Below are 16978 nucleotides of genomic sequence, written 5' to 3' on the forward strand. Positions count from 1 at the left end.
CAATATGTACACATCCACACACAACTACATGCACACATGTGCCTACCTACATTGTTGGTGGAGTCATGATAGAAACTCTCTTAATCAAATTGTCACCATTTATTGAGTACCTAATATGAGCCAAATACTGTATATGTCCTCCCCACTAGCTATATTCCTGGATTCCCCCGAGGAGGAAATTAAGTTTCTCCTGAAAATGAAAGTAGATGGTATTAATAATTACACTGAGACACAGGAGCAAATGGTAATCTATGGTCTCTATACTCAGAGCCTACTCTTCATAATGTGTGAGCCTTCTGCCTTTGTTCACTCTCTGTGTCATTTTCTTGGTCCATCATAAAAATTTTTGTACCAATAGAAAATGACTGTCACATACTCTTTTTTTTTTTTTTTTTTTTTTTAAGAGATAGGACCTCACTCTGTCACCGAAGCTGGAGTGCAGTGGCACCATCATAGTTCACTGCAGCCTCAAATTCCTGGGCTCAAGCAATCCTCCTGCCTCATTCTGCAGAGTAACTGGGCCTACAGGCACATGCCACCACACTCTGGCTAATTTTTTAAAATTTTTTGTTGAGACAGGGGTCTCACTGTGTTGCTCACGCTGGCTGCAAACTCCTGGCCTAAATTACCCTCTGAGCTCTTCATCCCACAGTGCTGGGATTACAGGTGTGAGCCACTGTGCCCAACCCATCACATACTCTTCAGGTTGTTTTCTTTTACTACATTTACTGGTAGATTTGAGTCATTTCCCAAATGTCAATTTATTAATACTTTGAATTCTAGGGAGAAAGTCTAGCAGAACTTTCTGAAGGTGCTTAGCAATAAATAAATAAATGAAAACCACTCAGCAGACTGGCACACTCAAGAGAATACTATACTTTATAAAGAATCATCAGTCAGGCCGGGCGTGGTGGCTCACGCCTGTAATCCCAGCACTTTGGGAGGCTGAGGTGGGCGGATCACAAGGTCAGGAGATCGAGACCATGGTGAAACCCCGTCTCTACTAAAAATACAAAAAAAATTAGCCAGGCGCGGTGGTGGGCGCCTGTAGTCCCAGCTACTCAGGAGGCTGAGGCAGGAGAATGGTGTGAACCCAGGAGGTGGAGCTTGCAGTGAGCCGAGATCGCGCCACTGCACTCCAGCCTGGGCAACAGAGCAAGACTCCGTCTCAAAAAAAAAAAAAAAAAAAAAAAAAGAATCATCAGTCAAACACCTTACAAGTTAAACATTTTCTTTATATTGTTTATCAGAGAGATATTTCAAAGACACAGGATTTCAGTTATTACAAGTTAAACATTTTCTTTATATTGTTTATCAGAGAGATATTTCAAAGACACAGGATTTCAGTTATTTGGGATATAGCATGACATGTTCAGAAGAGGAAGCAAACTCTGATATCTCTTCATGGAATTGCTTCATTCATTATCAGGACATTTGAACAGATGCTTTTGTCTTTTGTTATATTTTTTTCATAGTTTGTGGTCAAAAATATTTCTTCCATATTTCCAAGACTTAAAGAGAGTAAAGAAAATATATTCTAAAAATAGACAATTACGAAATAACTGGGATGTAACTCTCTGTTCTTTAAACCCCTAACTCCCCCAATAGTTTTTCGGGAAATTGTATTATTCTGTTTCACACTGCTATAAAGAACTACCTGAGACCAGATCATTTACAAAGAAAAGATGCTTACAGATATATACAGTTCCACAGGCTGTACAGGAAGCATGGCTTGGGAAACCTCAGGAAAATTACAATCATGGTGGAAGGGTGAAGGGGAAGCAAGCATGTCTGCCACATGGTGGGAGGAGAGAGAGCAAAATGGGAAGTACTACACACTTTTAAATAACCAGAACTCATGATAACTAACCATGATGAGAACAGCAAGGGGGAAATCCATCCCCCATGATTCAATCACCTTTCACCAGGTCCCTCACCCAACACTGGGAATTACAACCTCACATGAGATTTGGGTGAGATCACAGATCCAAACCATATCATTCTGTCCTGGCCCCTTCCAAATCTCATACATTTCTCACATTTTAGAATACAATCTTGCCTTCCCAACAGTCCTGCAAAGTCTTAACTCATTTCAGCATTAACTCAAAAGTCAGTCCAAAATCTCATCGGAGACAAGGCAAGTCCCTCCCACCTATGAGCCTGAAAAATCAAAAACAAGTTAGTTACTTCCACTATACAATGGAAGTATAGGCATTGGGCAAGTAACCTCATTCCAAAAGGGAGAAATTGGCCAATATAAAGGGATCACAGGCCCCATTCAAATCCAAAACTCAGCAGGGCAGTCATTAAATCTTAAAGCTTTGAAATAATCTTCCTTGACTCCTTGTCTTACATTCAGGCTACACTGACATGAGGAGTGGGTTCCTGAGACTGTGGGTAGCTCTGCCCCTATGGTTGCTTTCACAGGCTGGCATTGAGTGCCTGCAGCTTTTCCAGGTACACAGTGCAAGCTGTAGTTGGATCTACGTTTCTGGGATCTGGACGATGGTGGCCCTCTTCTCACAGTTTAATAAGGCAGTGCCCTAATGGTGACTCTTTGTGGGAACTCCAATCCCACATTTCCCCTTCACACTGCCCTAGTAGTGGTTCGCCATGAGGGCTCCATCCCTGCAGCAAACTTCTGCATGGACATCCAGGCATTTCCATACATCTTTTGAAACCTAGGTGGAGGATCCCAAACCTCAACATTTGCCTTCTAGCTACCCACAGCCCCAATGCCATGTGGATGCCACCAAGGCTTGGGACTTGCACACTCTGAAGCAATGGCCCAATCTGCACCTTGACCCCTTTTAGCCATAGCTGAAGCTGGAATGGTTGGAATGCCAGGTTCCATGTCCTGAGGCTGCACAGAGCAATGGTGCCCTGGGCCTGCCCCCTGAAACCATTTTTTCCCTTCTAAGTCTCCAGGGGCTGCCACAAAGGTCTCTGAAATGCCCTGGAGGCATTTTCCCCATTGTCTTGACTATTAACATTAGGCTCTTCTTCACTCATGCAATTTTATGCAGCCTAGTATTTCTCCCCAGTATATGGGTTTTCTTTTTTACTGCATGGTCAGGCTGCAAATTTTCCAAACATTTATGCTCTGTTTCTGTTTCAAACGTAAGTTTCAATTTCAGGTCATTTCTTTGCTTATGCAAATAAGCATAGAAGTTTAGAAGCAGCCAGGCCACATCTTGAACATTTTGTTGCTTAGAAATTTCTTCTGCCATATACCCTAAATCATTACTCTCAAAGTGACCTTTACTCCAGTTCTCAATAAGTTCACAATCTCCATCTAAGACCTCCTTATTCTAGACCTCATTCCAGACTATCTGCATTTTGGTCAAACCACTCAACAAGTCTCTAGAAAATTCCAAACTTTCCCTCATATTCCTGTCTTTTTCTGAGCCCTGCAAACTGTTCCAACCTCTGCCCACTACCCAATTCCAAAGTCACTTCCATATTTTTGGTATTTTATAGCAATGCCCCACTTCTCTGGTACAAAATTTTTGTATTAGTTATTTCTCACATGCTATTAAAAAACTACCTGATACTAGGTAATTTATAAATAAAAGAGGTTTAATAGACTCCCAGTTCCACAGGCTGTACAGCAGGCATGGCTCGAGAGGCCTCAGGAAACTTATAATTGTAGCAGAAGGGTGAAGGGGAAGCAAGATCACCTTTACATGGTAGCAGGGGAGACAGTGTGCAAAGAAGAACTGCTACTCACTTTTAAACAACCAGATATCATGAGAACCCACTTACTATCATGAGAACAGAAAGGGAGGAAATATGCCCCCATAATCCAATGACCTCTTACCAGGTCCCTCAGCCAACACTGGGTATGACAATTCGACAGGAGATTTGGGTGGGGACAGAGAACCAAACCATATTAAAGATTTTTCAATGCTGACTAAAATAAAGATAAAATTAAATGATCCGTGAAAATGTGATGAATCTAGTTAACTTGAATATTTTTTCTTCTGGACATTTGTCCTTATCTGTATGTGATAACAATGACTACCAATTCTCAATTTAGCACAAGGAGCATATATCATTAAGGTAAAGCTAAAATTTCCTTTAGTTTGCCTAATTATAATATCAATATAAATATACAAATAATTTTAGAATTATACAAATTTCATAGTGACAATCCACTTCCATCGTTCCAATCCAAAGTCAATAATGTTTGCAGAACTGAAGCTTTTTTTTTTTTTTTTAATTTATTTATTATTATTATACTTTAAGTTGTAGGGTACATGTGCATAACGTGCAGGTTTGTTACATATGTATACTTGTGCCATGTTGGTGTGCTGCACCCATCAACTTGTCATTTACATCAGGTATAACTCCCAATGCAATCCCTCCCCCCTCCCCCCTCCCCATAACAGGCCCCTGTGTGTGATGTTCCCCTTCCTGAGTCCAAGTGATCTCATTGTGCAGTTCCCACCTATGAGTGAGAACATGCGGTGTTTGGTTTTCTGCTCTTGTGATAGATTGCTAAGAATGATGGTTTCCAGCTGCATCCATGTCCCTACAAAGGACACAAACTCATCCTTTTTGATGGCTGCATAGTATTCCATGGTGTATATGTGCCACATTTTCTTAATCCAATCTGTCACTGATGGACATTTGGGCTGATTCCAAGTCTTTGCTATTGTGAATAGTGCTGCAATAAACATACGTGTGCATGTGTCTTTATAGCAGCATAATTTATAATCCTTTGGGTATATTCCCAGTAATGGGATGGCTGGGTCATGTGGTACATCTAGTTCTAGATCCTTGAGGAATCGCCATACTGTTTTCCATAATGGTTGAACTAGTTTACAATCCCACCAACAGTGTAAAAGTGTTCCTATTTCTCCACATCCTCTCCAGCACCTGTTGTTTCCTGACTTTTTAATGATTGCCATTCTAACTGGTGTGAGATGGTATCTCATTGTGGTTTTGATTTGCATTTCTCTGATGGCCAGTGATGATGAGCATTTTTTCATGTGTCTGTTGGCTGTATGCATGTCTTCTTTTGAGAAATGTCTGTTCATATCCTTTGCCCACTTTTTGATGGGGTTGTTTGTTTTTTTCTTGTAAATTTGTTTGAGTTCTTTGTAGGTTCTGGATATTAGCCCTTTGTCAGATGAGTAGATTGCAAAAATTTTCTCCCATTCTGTAGGTTGCCTGTTCACTCTGATGGTAGTTTCTTTTGCTGTGCAGAAGCTCTTTAGTTTAATGAGATCCCATTTGTCAATTTTGGCTTTTGCTGCCGTTGCTTTTGGTGTTTTAGACATGAAGTCTTTGCCCATGCCTATGTCCTGAATGGTACTACCTAGGTTTTCCTCTAGGATTTTTATGGTATTAGGTCTAACATTTAAGTCTCTAATCCATCTTGAATTAATTTTCGTATAAGGAGTAAGGAAAGGATCCAGTTTCAGCTTTCTACTTATGGCTAGCCAATTTTCCCAGCACCATTTATTAAATAGGGAATCCTTTCCCCATTTCTTGTTTCTCTCAGGTTTGTCAAAGATCAGATGGCTGTAGATGTGTGGTATTATTTCTGAGGACTCTGTTCTGTTCCATTGGTCTATATCTCTGTTTTGGTACCAGTACCATGCTGTTTTGGTTACTGTAGCCTTGTAGTATAGTTTGAAGTCAGGTAGCGTGATGCCTCCAGCTTTGTTCTTTTGACTTAGGATTGTCTTGGAGATGCGGGCTCTTTTTTGGTTCCATATGAACTTTAAAGCAGTTTTTTCCAATTCTGTGAAGAAACTCATTGGTAGCTTGATGGGGATGGCATTGAATCTATAAATTACCTTGGGCAGTATGGCCATTTTCACGATATTGATTCTTCCTATCCATGAGCATGGTATGTTCTTCCATTTGTTTGTGTCCTCTTTGATTTCACTGAGCAGTGGTTTGTAGTTCTCCTTGAAGAGGTCCTTTACATCCCTTGTAAGTTGGATTCCTAGGTATTTGATTCTCTTTGAAGCAATTGTGAATGGAAGTTCATTCATGATTTGGCTCTCTGTTTGTCTGTTACTGGTGTATAAGAATGCTTGTGATTTTTGCACATTAATTTTGTATCCTGAGACTTTGCTGAAGTTGCTTATCAGCTTAAGGAGATTTTGGGCTGAGACAATGGGGTTTTCTAAATATACAATCATGTCTTCTGCAAACAGGGACAGTTTGACTTCTTCTTTTCCTAACTGAATACCCTTGATTTCTTTCTCTTGCCTAATTGCCCTGGCCAGAACTTCCAACACTATGTTGAATAGGAGTGGTGAGAGAGGGCATCCCTGTCTTGTGCCAGTTTTCAAAGGGAATTTTTCCAGTTTTTGCCCATTCAGTATGATATTGGCTGTGGGTTTGTCATAAATAGCTCTTATGATTTTGAGGTACGTTCCATCAATACCGAATTTATTGAGCGTTTTTAGCATGAAGGGCTGTTGAATTTTGTCAAAAGCCTTTTCTGCATCTATTGAGATAATCTTGTGGTTCTTGTCTTTGGTTCTGTTTATATGCTGGATTATGTTTATTGATTTGCGAATGTTGAACCAGCCTTGCATCCCAGGGATGAAGCCCACTTGATCATGGTGGATAAGCTTTTTGATGTGTTGCTGAATCCGGTTTGCCAGTATTTTATTGAGGATTTTTGCATCGATGTTCATCAGGGATATTGGTCTAAAATTCTCTTTTTTTGTTGTGTCTCTGCCAGGCTTTGGTATCAGGATGATGTTGGCCTCATAAAATGAGTTAGGGAGGATTCCCTCTTTTTCTGTTGATTGGAATAGTTTCAGAAGGAATGGTACCAACTCCTCCTTGTACCTCTGGTAGAATTCAGCTGTGAATCCATCTGGTCCTGGACTTTTTTTGGTTGGTAGGCTATTAATTATTGCCTCAATTTCAGAGCCTACTATTGGTCTATTCAGGGATTCAACTTCTTCCTGGTTTAGTCTTGGAAGAGTGTAAGTGTCCAGGAAATTATCCATTTCTTCTAGATTCTCCAGTTTATTTGCGTAGAGGTGTTTATAGTATTCTCTGATGGTAGTGTGTATTTCTGTGGGGTCGGTGGTGATATCCCCTTTATCATTTTTAATTGCGTCAATTTGATTCTTCTCTCTTTTCTTCTTTATTAGTATTGCTAGTGGTCTGTCAATTTTGTTGATCTTTTCAAAAAACCAACTCCTGGATTCATTGATTTTTTGGAGAGTTTTTTGTGTCTCTATCTCCTTCAGTTCTGCTCTGATCTTAGTTATTTCTAGCCTTCTGCTAGCTTTCGAATGTGTTTGCTCTTGCTTCTCTAGTTCTTTTAATTGTGATGTTAGAGTGTCAATTTTAGATCTTTCCTGCTTTCTCTTGTGGGCATTTAGTGCTATAAATTTCCCTCTACACACTGCTTTAAATGTGTCCCAGAGATTCTGGTATGTTGTATCTTTGTTCTCATTGGTTTCAAAGAACATCTTTATTTCTGCCTTCATTTCGTTATGTACCCAGTAGTCATTCAGGAGCAGGTTGTTCAGTTTCCATGTAGTTGGGCGGTTTTGATTGAGTTTCTTAGTCCTGAGTTCTAGTTTGATTGCACTGTGGTCTGAGAGACAGTTTGTTATAATTTCTGTACTTTTACATTTGCTGAGGAGTGCTTTACTTCCAATTACGTGGTCGATTTTGGAGTAAGTACGATGTGGTGCTGAGAAGAATGTATATTCGGTTGATTTGGGGTGGAGAGTTCTATAGATGTCTATTAGGTCTGCTTGCTGCAGAGATGAGTTCAATTCCTGGATATCCTTGTTAACTTTCTGTCTCGTTGATCTGTCTAATGTTGACAGTGGAGTGTTGAAGTCTCCCATTATTATTGTATGGGAGTCTAAGTCTCTTTGTAAGTCTCTAAGGACTTGCTTGAGGAATCTGGGTGCTCCTGTATTGGATGCATATATATTTAGGATAGTTAGCTCTTCCTGTTGAATTGATCCCTTTACCATTATGTAATGGCCTTCTTTGTCTCTTTTGATCTTTGATGGTTTAAAGTCTGTTTTATCAGAGACTAGTATTGCAACCCCCGCTTTTTTTTGTTCTCCATTTGCTTGGTAAATCTTCCTCCATCCCTTTATTTTGAGCCTATGTATGTCTCTGCGTGTGAGATGGGTCTCCTGAATACAGCAGACTGATGGGTCTTGACTCTTTATCCAGTTTGCCAGTCTGTGTCTTTTAATTGGAGCATTTAGTCCATTTACATTTAAGGTTAAGATTGTTATGTGTGAACTTGATCCTGCCATTATGATATTAACTGGTTATTTTGCTCGTTAGTTGATACAGTTTCTTCCTAGCCTCGATGGTCTTTACATTTTGGCATGTTTTTGCAATGGCTGGTACCGGTTGTTCCTTTCCATGTTTAGTGCTTCCTTCAGGGTCTCTTGTAAGGCAGGCCTAGTGGTGACAAAATCTCTAAGCATTTGCTTATCTGTAAAGGATTTTATTTCTCCTTCACTTATGAAACTTAGTTTGGCTGGATATGAAATTCTGGGTTGAAAATTCTTTTCTTTAAGAATGTTGAATATTGGCCCCCACTCTCTTCTGGCTTGGAGAGTTTCTGCCGAGAGATCTGCTGTTAGTCTGATGGGCTTCCCTTTGTGGGTAACCCGACCTTTCTCTCTGGCTGCCCTTAAGACTTTTTCCTTCATTTCAACTTTGGTGAATCTGGCAATTATGTGTCTTGGAGTTGCTCTTCTCGAGGAGTATCTTTGTGGCGTTGTCTGTATTTCCTGGATTTGAATGTTGGCCTGCCCTACTAGGTTGGGGAAGTTCTCCTGGATGATATCCTGAAGAATGTTTTCCAACTTGGTTCCATCTTCCCCCTCACTTTCAGGCACCCCAATCAGACGTAGATTTGGTCTTTTTACATAATCCCATACTTCTTGCAGGCTTTCTTCATTTCTTTTTCTTCTTTTTTCTTTTGGTTTCTCTTCTCGCTTCATTTCATTCATTTGATCCTCAATCGCAGATACTCTTTCTTCCAGTTGATCGAGTCGGTTACTGAAGCTTGTGCATTTGTCACGTATTTCTCATGTCATGGTTTTCATCTCTTTCATTTCGTTTATGACCTTTTCTGCATTAATTACTCTAGCCATCAATTCTTCCACTTTTTTTTCAAGATTTTTAGTTTCTTTGCGCTGTGTACATAATTCCTCCTTTAGCTCTGAGAAATTTGATGGACTGAAGCCTTCTTCTCTCATCTCGTCAAAGTCATTCTCCGTCCAGCTTTGATCCGTTGCTGGCGATGAGCTGCGCTCCTTTTCCGGGGGAGATGCGCTCTTATTTTTTGAATTTCCAGCTTTTCTGCCCTGCTTTTTCCCCATCTTTGTGGTTTTATCTGCCTCTGGTCTTTGATGATAGTGATGTACTGATGGGGTTTTGGTGTAGGTGTCCTTCCTGTTTGATAGTTTTCCTTCTAACAGTCAGGACCCTCAGCTGTAGGTCTGTTGGAGATTGCTTGAGGTCCACTCCAGACCCTGTTTGCCTGGGTATCAGCAGCAGAGGCTGCAGAAGATAGAATATTTCTGAACAGCGAGTGTACCTGTCTGATTCTTGCTTTGGAAGCTTCCTTTCAGGGGTGTACTCCACCCTGTGAGGTGTGGGGTGTCAGACTGCCCCTAGTGGGGGATGTCTCCCAGTTAGGCTACTCAGGGGTCAGGGACCCACTTGAGCAGGGAGTCTGTCCCTTCTCAGATCTCAACCTCCGTGTTGGGAGATCCACTGCTCTCTTCAAAGCTGTCAGACAGAGTCGTTTGCGTCTGCAGAGGTTTCGGCTGTGTTTGTTATTGCCCTGTCCCCAGAGGTGGAGTCTACAGAGACAGGCAGGTTTCCTTGAGCTGCTGTCAGCTCCACCCAGTTCGAGCTTCCCAGCAGCTTTGTTTACCTACTTAAGCCTCAGCAATGGCGGGCGCCCCTCCCCCAGCCTCGCTGCTGCCTTGCCGGTAGATCACAGACTGCTGTGCTAGCAATGAGGGAGGCTCCGTGGGTGTGGGACCCTCCCGGCCAGGTGTGGGATATGATCTCCTGGTGTGCCTGTTTGCTTAAAGCGCAGTATTGGGGTGGGAGTTACCCGATTTTCCAGGTGTTGTGTGTCTCAGTTCCCCTGGCTAGGAAAAGGGATTCCCTTCCCCCTTGCGCTTCCCAGGTGAGGCAATGCCTCGCCCTGCTTCAACTCTCGCTGGTCGGGCTGCAGCAGCTGACCAGCACAGATCGTCCGGCACTCCCCAGTGAGATGAACCCAGTACCTCAGTTGAAAATGCAGAAATCACCGGTCTTCTGTGTTGCTTGCGCTGGGAGTTGGAGACTGGAGCTGTTGCTATTCGGCCATCTTGCTCCGCCCCTCAGAACTGAAGCTTTCATATGCTAAATAGAACGTTTGGCATAGTTCAGTTTCAGGAAATGGGTTCATATACATTGCATTTAAAGTACTTAGAACATGAAATGAATACATTTATCATTGCAATCAACCAGGACTTTTATGAGAAAGGTTCATTTCAGACCCCATCATACACTATTTATTCTCAAGAAAATTTATCAGTCTTCCTAATTTGAAGCAATTTATTCATTTGACTCTAGTATTCTGTGTACTTTGATTTTCCTCAAGTCTGACTGATTCCTTTTTTGCAGACTTTTTTTCCTCCAGAGCTTCTTTATGCTACCAGACTCTAAAAGTGGAGTGACCCAGGATTTTACTCTTAGAAATCTTCTTACTTCTGTTGTACACATTATATGATTTTATTCAGCATCAAGCATTTAAGAACCATTTACACACTGATAATTCTCAGCTTTATATCTTCAGGTATGATTTTCCCTTGAACTCTACACTGTATTCAACAGCTTAGTCAAAACTTGCATAGAATGTCTGTTAGTCATCAGAAAGTTAATGTCCTAAAAGGAAGTCTTGGTTTGCTTCCACAAATCCACATCTTCCCCAGTACTCTGTATCTCAATAAAGAGCTCTATCAGTCCCCCAGTTTCTCAAGCTAAATTATTGAGCATCCTCTTTGATTACTTTCTCATATCTCCCTTTCTTATCACCAATTAACCATCATGTTCTACGAGTTCTACCTTCACAATATATCCCCAAACAGACCTCTTCTCATCTCTGTTGCTACCATGATAGTACATTCCGTCATCTTCTCTTACCTGAATACAGAAGTAAACTCCTAACTGGCATTTCTGCATTTCATGTACTTACAGACTAATCTATAGAGAGGAGACAGAGTGCTATTCTAAATATAGAAATCTCGAATAGTTTCCAGCTATTTTTAGAACAAAAATCAATGTTCTTTCAATAACCTTTAAGAGCCAGTTTCATCTGGCTTCTGACAATCTCTATAACTTTATCTTCTTCATTCTTTCTTGCTCACTCCGATTTTGCTGCTTCTCAAACAAATCAAGCATCTACCATACAAAGCCTTTGCATTTGCCATTTTCTCTGATTAGAATGCTCTTTCCTAGGTATTCTGATGATTCCTTTTCTCTTTCACTCAAGTGTTTTTCAAATGTCTACTCCTCAGGGAGGTCATACTTAACAACTGAATCTAGAAGATACCTACTTAAATATGGAAGGTTATACAATTAACCTTGAATTATTTTATAAAAAATTAATAATCTACTATTAGTGTACACTATATTATACACACTAATATTTATAGTTGCATTTGCATTATATATTTCTGAAGTCCATCTTAGAAATAAACATTTTGTGAGGAGGGAATTTGTGAGAGGAGAATTTTTTTCCTCTTTTGTTCAATGCTATATTTCAATTTCCTAGAATTATACTGGAAACATAGAAGACACCCTGTAAATATTTGTGGAGTAAAATAATAAATGAATGAATTGAAGAAGACTTTCAGCTTATTGGTTGACTTGATGCAATGATCTTTTACCGAGTGTCAGTGTGCAAAGTTTGATGCAATTTATTAAACAGATTATAATTTGGGAATCAAAGCCTATAATTTCATCCAAAGAGTAGAAGTAAAAAAAAAAAAAAAAGCTTGTTGAAATTGATAAAATATTTGTTGAAGTGTTGTTTAGTTGTTATTTTAACTTTTAGAATATCCTTAGGACATAATGTATTATTTCCTTGAAGATGTAAAATGTACATGCATACATAAAATATTAATATGTATTTTAATTATTGCATTTATTAGCTCAAATACATATCATATAACCTCTTTCAGTTGAGGGATTGTCTTCAATCCCCATAGTCAGAGGCAGTATAATCAATATTGTCTGGGTACATATATCTACTCCTCCATATGTAATGTTCCCACTGCTATTTATAGTTGGTAGGACAAGTTGGAAATTCTATGGAGAGTCAATCCCTTAACCATTTAACCAATGTACATTAGGTAGCTACTACATGCAAGGCACAAACATAGCAGTACATAAACTATCTAAAAGTTCTACTCTTACCTTCCATTTTAGTGGAGGGGGAAGAAAAAGAACAAAATAAATAAGCAAAATATGTGATCAAAAATAGTAAGTGCTGAAGAAGTTAATGGCAGTCTACACATCATGGAAGAGCCTATATTTGTACCAAAATGTTTTATTATGAAATCTATGCTTATTCTTCTACATGAAATGGTATAAGATAGCGATGGCTATCTGGGCAATGATGAATGTTTATTTGGTTGCTCCACTAAAGAAGAATGGTGAGTTTAAAGAAATTCATCTATTTTGAATGGCCTGTAGAGAATATTTATAAAATTTACCCTAATGTTGGCCATGTTAAGCCTATTTTGACTTTGAGCCTGGAATTCTGTAATTGCACCGCTTCAAAATGTGTTGCTGTTGAATAATTTAAAATGCAACTGAGGCTTGTAGGAGAGACGATGGCATATTTACAAAGATATGAATGCAATATTGTAGTCATCAGTAATTAATGCATGTTCAAAAAAGGAAAAATAAACTTGATTTCACAGAATGACAGGTGTAGTAGTCTTCTGAGTTCTCTGTTTTAGGAAAGCAGTTAGGTGTGAGGAAAACCTTTAGCTTTTGGCAAAATTTACAGGGATATTCCATTTCATCAAGAGGATAGGCTCCCCAGGGTTTGCTGCCATTGTCTAACTAGTGGCTGTATTTATTAAAGTGTGACTGTTTCATGTCTCTTTGATGTGAAGCCATTTTCTTCAGTCACACAATCAATAATTATTTACTGGGCTTTTTGTTTTCTGTTATCCTAGTTATTTCTCCCCTCCCGGCCACCCACTGACTTAAACAATAGCACAATTTCTTTTTTTTCTGTCTAGGAGCAGAATGAAAACTGTAAAATCATTCCATATGAAAATGGAAACTACATGAGAAATGTTACTTCTTGATTTCTAATTACCTTTCAAATGATAAATAAATTAATTAGCAGTTAATGAGGCTATCTAATAAATGAAGCTTTTTGGATTGTTTTTACACAGAAAAATGTATCTTTGAGGATGATATCAAGGGTTTCTCCTTGGAAAACCAGACTCTGAATTGCAGCACTGCCTGGCCTTGGTTTCTTATTTCAAATTGAGCTGTCCTATTCTTGACGGCAGCATGGGGTTGGTTGTCACCACTTATATAGATGTTTCAGTGCTTCAGGCTGATTTCTGGCATGTCCTTGAAGCATTACACTGACCCTCTTGGGCACGCCTGTTCTCCTTCTGCTCCTTAGATATTCTGCCCTCATCAATTTTTCTCACATGCCAATCCTATTGGAATTGAGTTTTCACAATTATTGTGACAAATATGAAGAAGCAAATGCATCCTGAACCCTGACCAGTGCGAATTTTATTCTGCCTACTAAGGTTGCATAGGTAGTAGTTGCACTAGAATTTAGTAACCAGCTGTGACAAGGAGACAAATTCTTATAAATTGAAAGTGTTTGTGACCACAGAGTTACTTTGTCAACTTGAGACTCGATATATGATAGTGTTCTATTCAGAGAAAATGAGTTCATGTGCCAATTTGAGGGGCATGTCATTAATGAAGATTTCAGAGAGATAAGAGTTTAAATATTTTCATAGAGGAGTGAGCTTATCCAAAAGTTTTCAATGTTATTCATGTTTCCTCAGTCAAGATGTACAGACATATCACAGCAAAAACATAGCAATCATAGTTTACTAACAGGTTAAAGAGAAATGGTCACAATCTATTTGTCTCATCTACTACCACAAGATTGTTAAACATTAATTGGCTATGCCAGGATTGTCAAGCTCTAGAACAATAGTGTACTTGTGATTTTGCATCTTACTTTTTTTTTAACTTACCATTATAACATTTTCCTTCTTGCTACATTGTTTCTTGATTAGCATTTTGAATTAGGAAGAAAAGTGCATGGAGTGAATATACCGTAATTTACATAACCATTCCCCATGTTATTGTTATTTAGACTTTCCCCCAGCTTTTTGCAAATATATAGAATGCTTCAATGAACATTTTTACAGATGTAGTATTTTTTTTCTTCTTATCATTACTGATATATGGTTGGTTCTTGGAAATGGAGATCAAAGCACACATATTAATGTTTTGTAGATATTACCAAATTGCTTTCCAATGAGTTTTATCAAGGTCAAAAATATAAATATATCAAAAACCATGACAGTAATGTGCTATAATTCATTCAACTCTTCCCTCTCCTGTCTATCATTATCATTATCCTCATCATCATCACTATTATTATTCCATCTATACTATAATTATACCATAATTAAACAGCAATTGAAGATTTAAAAAGACTTTTGTATGTTCTTTTTTCCTTTATAAATTTAAAAAATAGTTATAGTTTCTACTTTTTGAATTATCTGTCAATATCTTTGGGAATCTACATAAAATAAGATTGTGTGTGGGAGTTTGTAGCTCTTGTTCTTTAATGGACTACAAATAAGCCTTAATCATTATACTTCACAATTTTATTCCTAAACTTGCATACCTACACTTTATACCCCATCTGAATGTCTAATTGCCTGTCTAGGAATCAAGTATCTTCCTATAGGATCTTGTCTCTTATCATTGTATTACACATATTTCCTTTAGAAAGAAAAAATTATACTAACAATAAATGCTAACTAGTTCTTTCAAAGATATCAATAATGATAAAAATGCTGTTCACATATAGTAGAGAATCATAGAATCTTACAATTAGGAGAGACTTTAGAGATCATTTGGGGCCAAGAACAGCAGCTACAATCTTGTAGACACTCTGATTTATTGAATGAATGACTGAATCTAATATCATGTTTTCATTTTAAAAATAATGAATTTTCTAAAGTGTGTCCCAGGAATACAAATGAATTTGCCAATGTAAGCTGGTATTGAATAAAGAAATTTAGTTCTTCACTATAATACTGTGCCATCCAGATTTAGGTTGATGGCAAAAGTAAAGAGCGTTAGTAATAACTTAGATAACGGACCTTAGAACTGAACTACTCAGTTTCAATGCCTCTTTCATTTTCTAGATGTGTGACCTGCGGCAAACCACTTAACCTCTCATAGCCTCAGTTTATTTATTTAAAGATATATATAATGATAGCACAATCTGTGTAATAAGGAATTTGAGTGGAATGTAGCCTCTAAACCCTTGGAATAAGAAATTTGGCTGGCCTATATCCTGAGTCCCTAGAAGGTAGTCTCTAAATTCTAGGACTTCCCTGAGTGATATGTGTGCCTTTGATATTTGTGGTTAGCTTGATAGTTTATCCTTATGAGGTGACTCATGATCTGCTCCTAGATAGTTTAAAGTAATGAGATGACTCAGGATGGAAGCCGGCCATGCCAGAAAGACAAATCATGTGGTTAGCGGGCTGTGGCTTTGAGCCAGGTGATATCAACCCAACCTCCAGGGAGGGGAGAGGAGAAATGGAGGTTGAGTGACATGGGCAAGGATTTAATCAATTGTGCCTATGTAATGAAGCCCTGATATAAACTATGCATACAACATTCTGGTGTGCTTCCTTGGTTGTTAACACTGTGTCATGACTCCAGGAAGAGAACAATGGAAGCTTTGCATTTTGAATCCACTTAGAGGTTGTTCTATGCACCTCTTCTTTTAGCTGGTTCTGATTTGTATCCTTTTTGCTATACTAACATTGTCATCAAATGTATAGTACTTTCATGAGTTCTGTGAGTTGTCTGTTGTGAATTGAGCCTGAAGGGGTAGTAGGAATCCCCAGATTTGTTGCCAGTTGGTCAGAAGTGAAGATGGCCTATGGACCCTTGAACTTTCAGCTGGTGTCTGAAGTGAAGGTAATCTTGTGAAGGATTGTGTCTTTAACCTTTGAAGCTTATCACAACTCTCAGTAGTTGGTGTAAAAAATTGCAATATCTCATAGAGTTATGAGAATTAAATAATGCTTAGAATAGTAACCATATATAATAAACACTGTGTAAGTGTTAGATATTGTAATTATCATTAAAAGTTCAGGTTTTCTCATGACCGATGAATATAATGTCCATATAATAAGCATTGGTCATTTTTTACTTAGTACTTTTAATTTAACCATTAAAACCATTCTATAAAATGTTTCTATATAGCTACTTTCCCAATTGTCTGTTTTAAGGAAATATCTATTAAGTGGTAGTTCTGACATTTAAAAAAAAAACAAACAAACAAAAAAAAAAAAAACCTTAAAAGGTCTGTGTTCCTCCTAGCAATGTAATATATATCCTTTCCCACTTATTCTAACCAAAGGCTAAAATCTCATTTTCTAGAAAGAACTATTACATGTATAATCACTTAAAAATGTTTTGGTTGATCTTTTGCTGCCAAAAGAATGGAAAGTTTACTTCTAGATTTCTATATAATCTAAGCTAACTGACTCACTGTACTGAATGTTCAGCTATCTGTCATAGCCAATAGATTCCAGAAATTATAATAGTGCAAACTCAGTAAGTGACTATTTTAAAATAAAATTTATTAGAATGTGTTTGTAATAGAAGTACTCAATGAGTAAATAAATCCACAAGGCTCTTGAAG

The 16978-nt window shown here is 38.4% G+C and overlaps 1 long non-coding RNA gene across 1 annotated transcript in view; it reads right to left on the bottom strand.

The window, feature by feature from the left end:
- LOC139362787 (uncharacterized) overlaps window positions 1-10389 on the bottom strand; it is a 67323-nt gene extending 56934 nt beyond the window's left edge. The window contains exon 1 of the long non-coding RNA XR_011622117.1: window positions 10269-10389. This is a non-coding gene — a long non-coding RNA (uncharacterized lncRNA). The remainder of the gene's footprint in view (window positions 1-10268) is intronic.
- Window positions 10390-16978: the final 6589 nt, after the last annotated feature.

The sequence above is a fragment of the Macaca nemestrina genome, chromosome 4 (genome assembly GCF_043159975.1).
Source record: "Macaca nemestrina isolate mMacNem1 chromosome 4, mMacNem.hap1, whole genome shotgun sequence".
Lineage (NCBI taxonomy): Eukaryota > Metazoa > Chordata > Mammalia > Primates > Cercopithecidae > Macaca > Macaca nemestrina.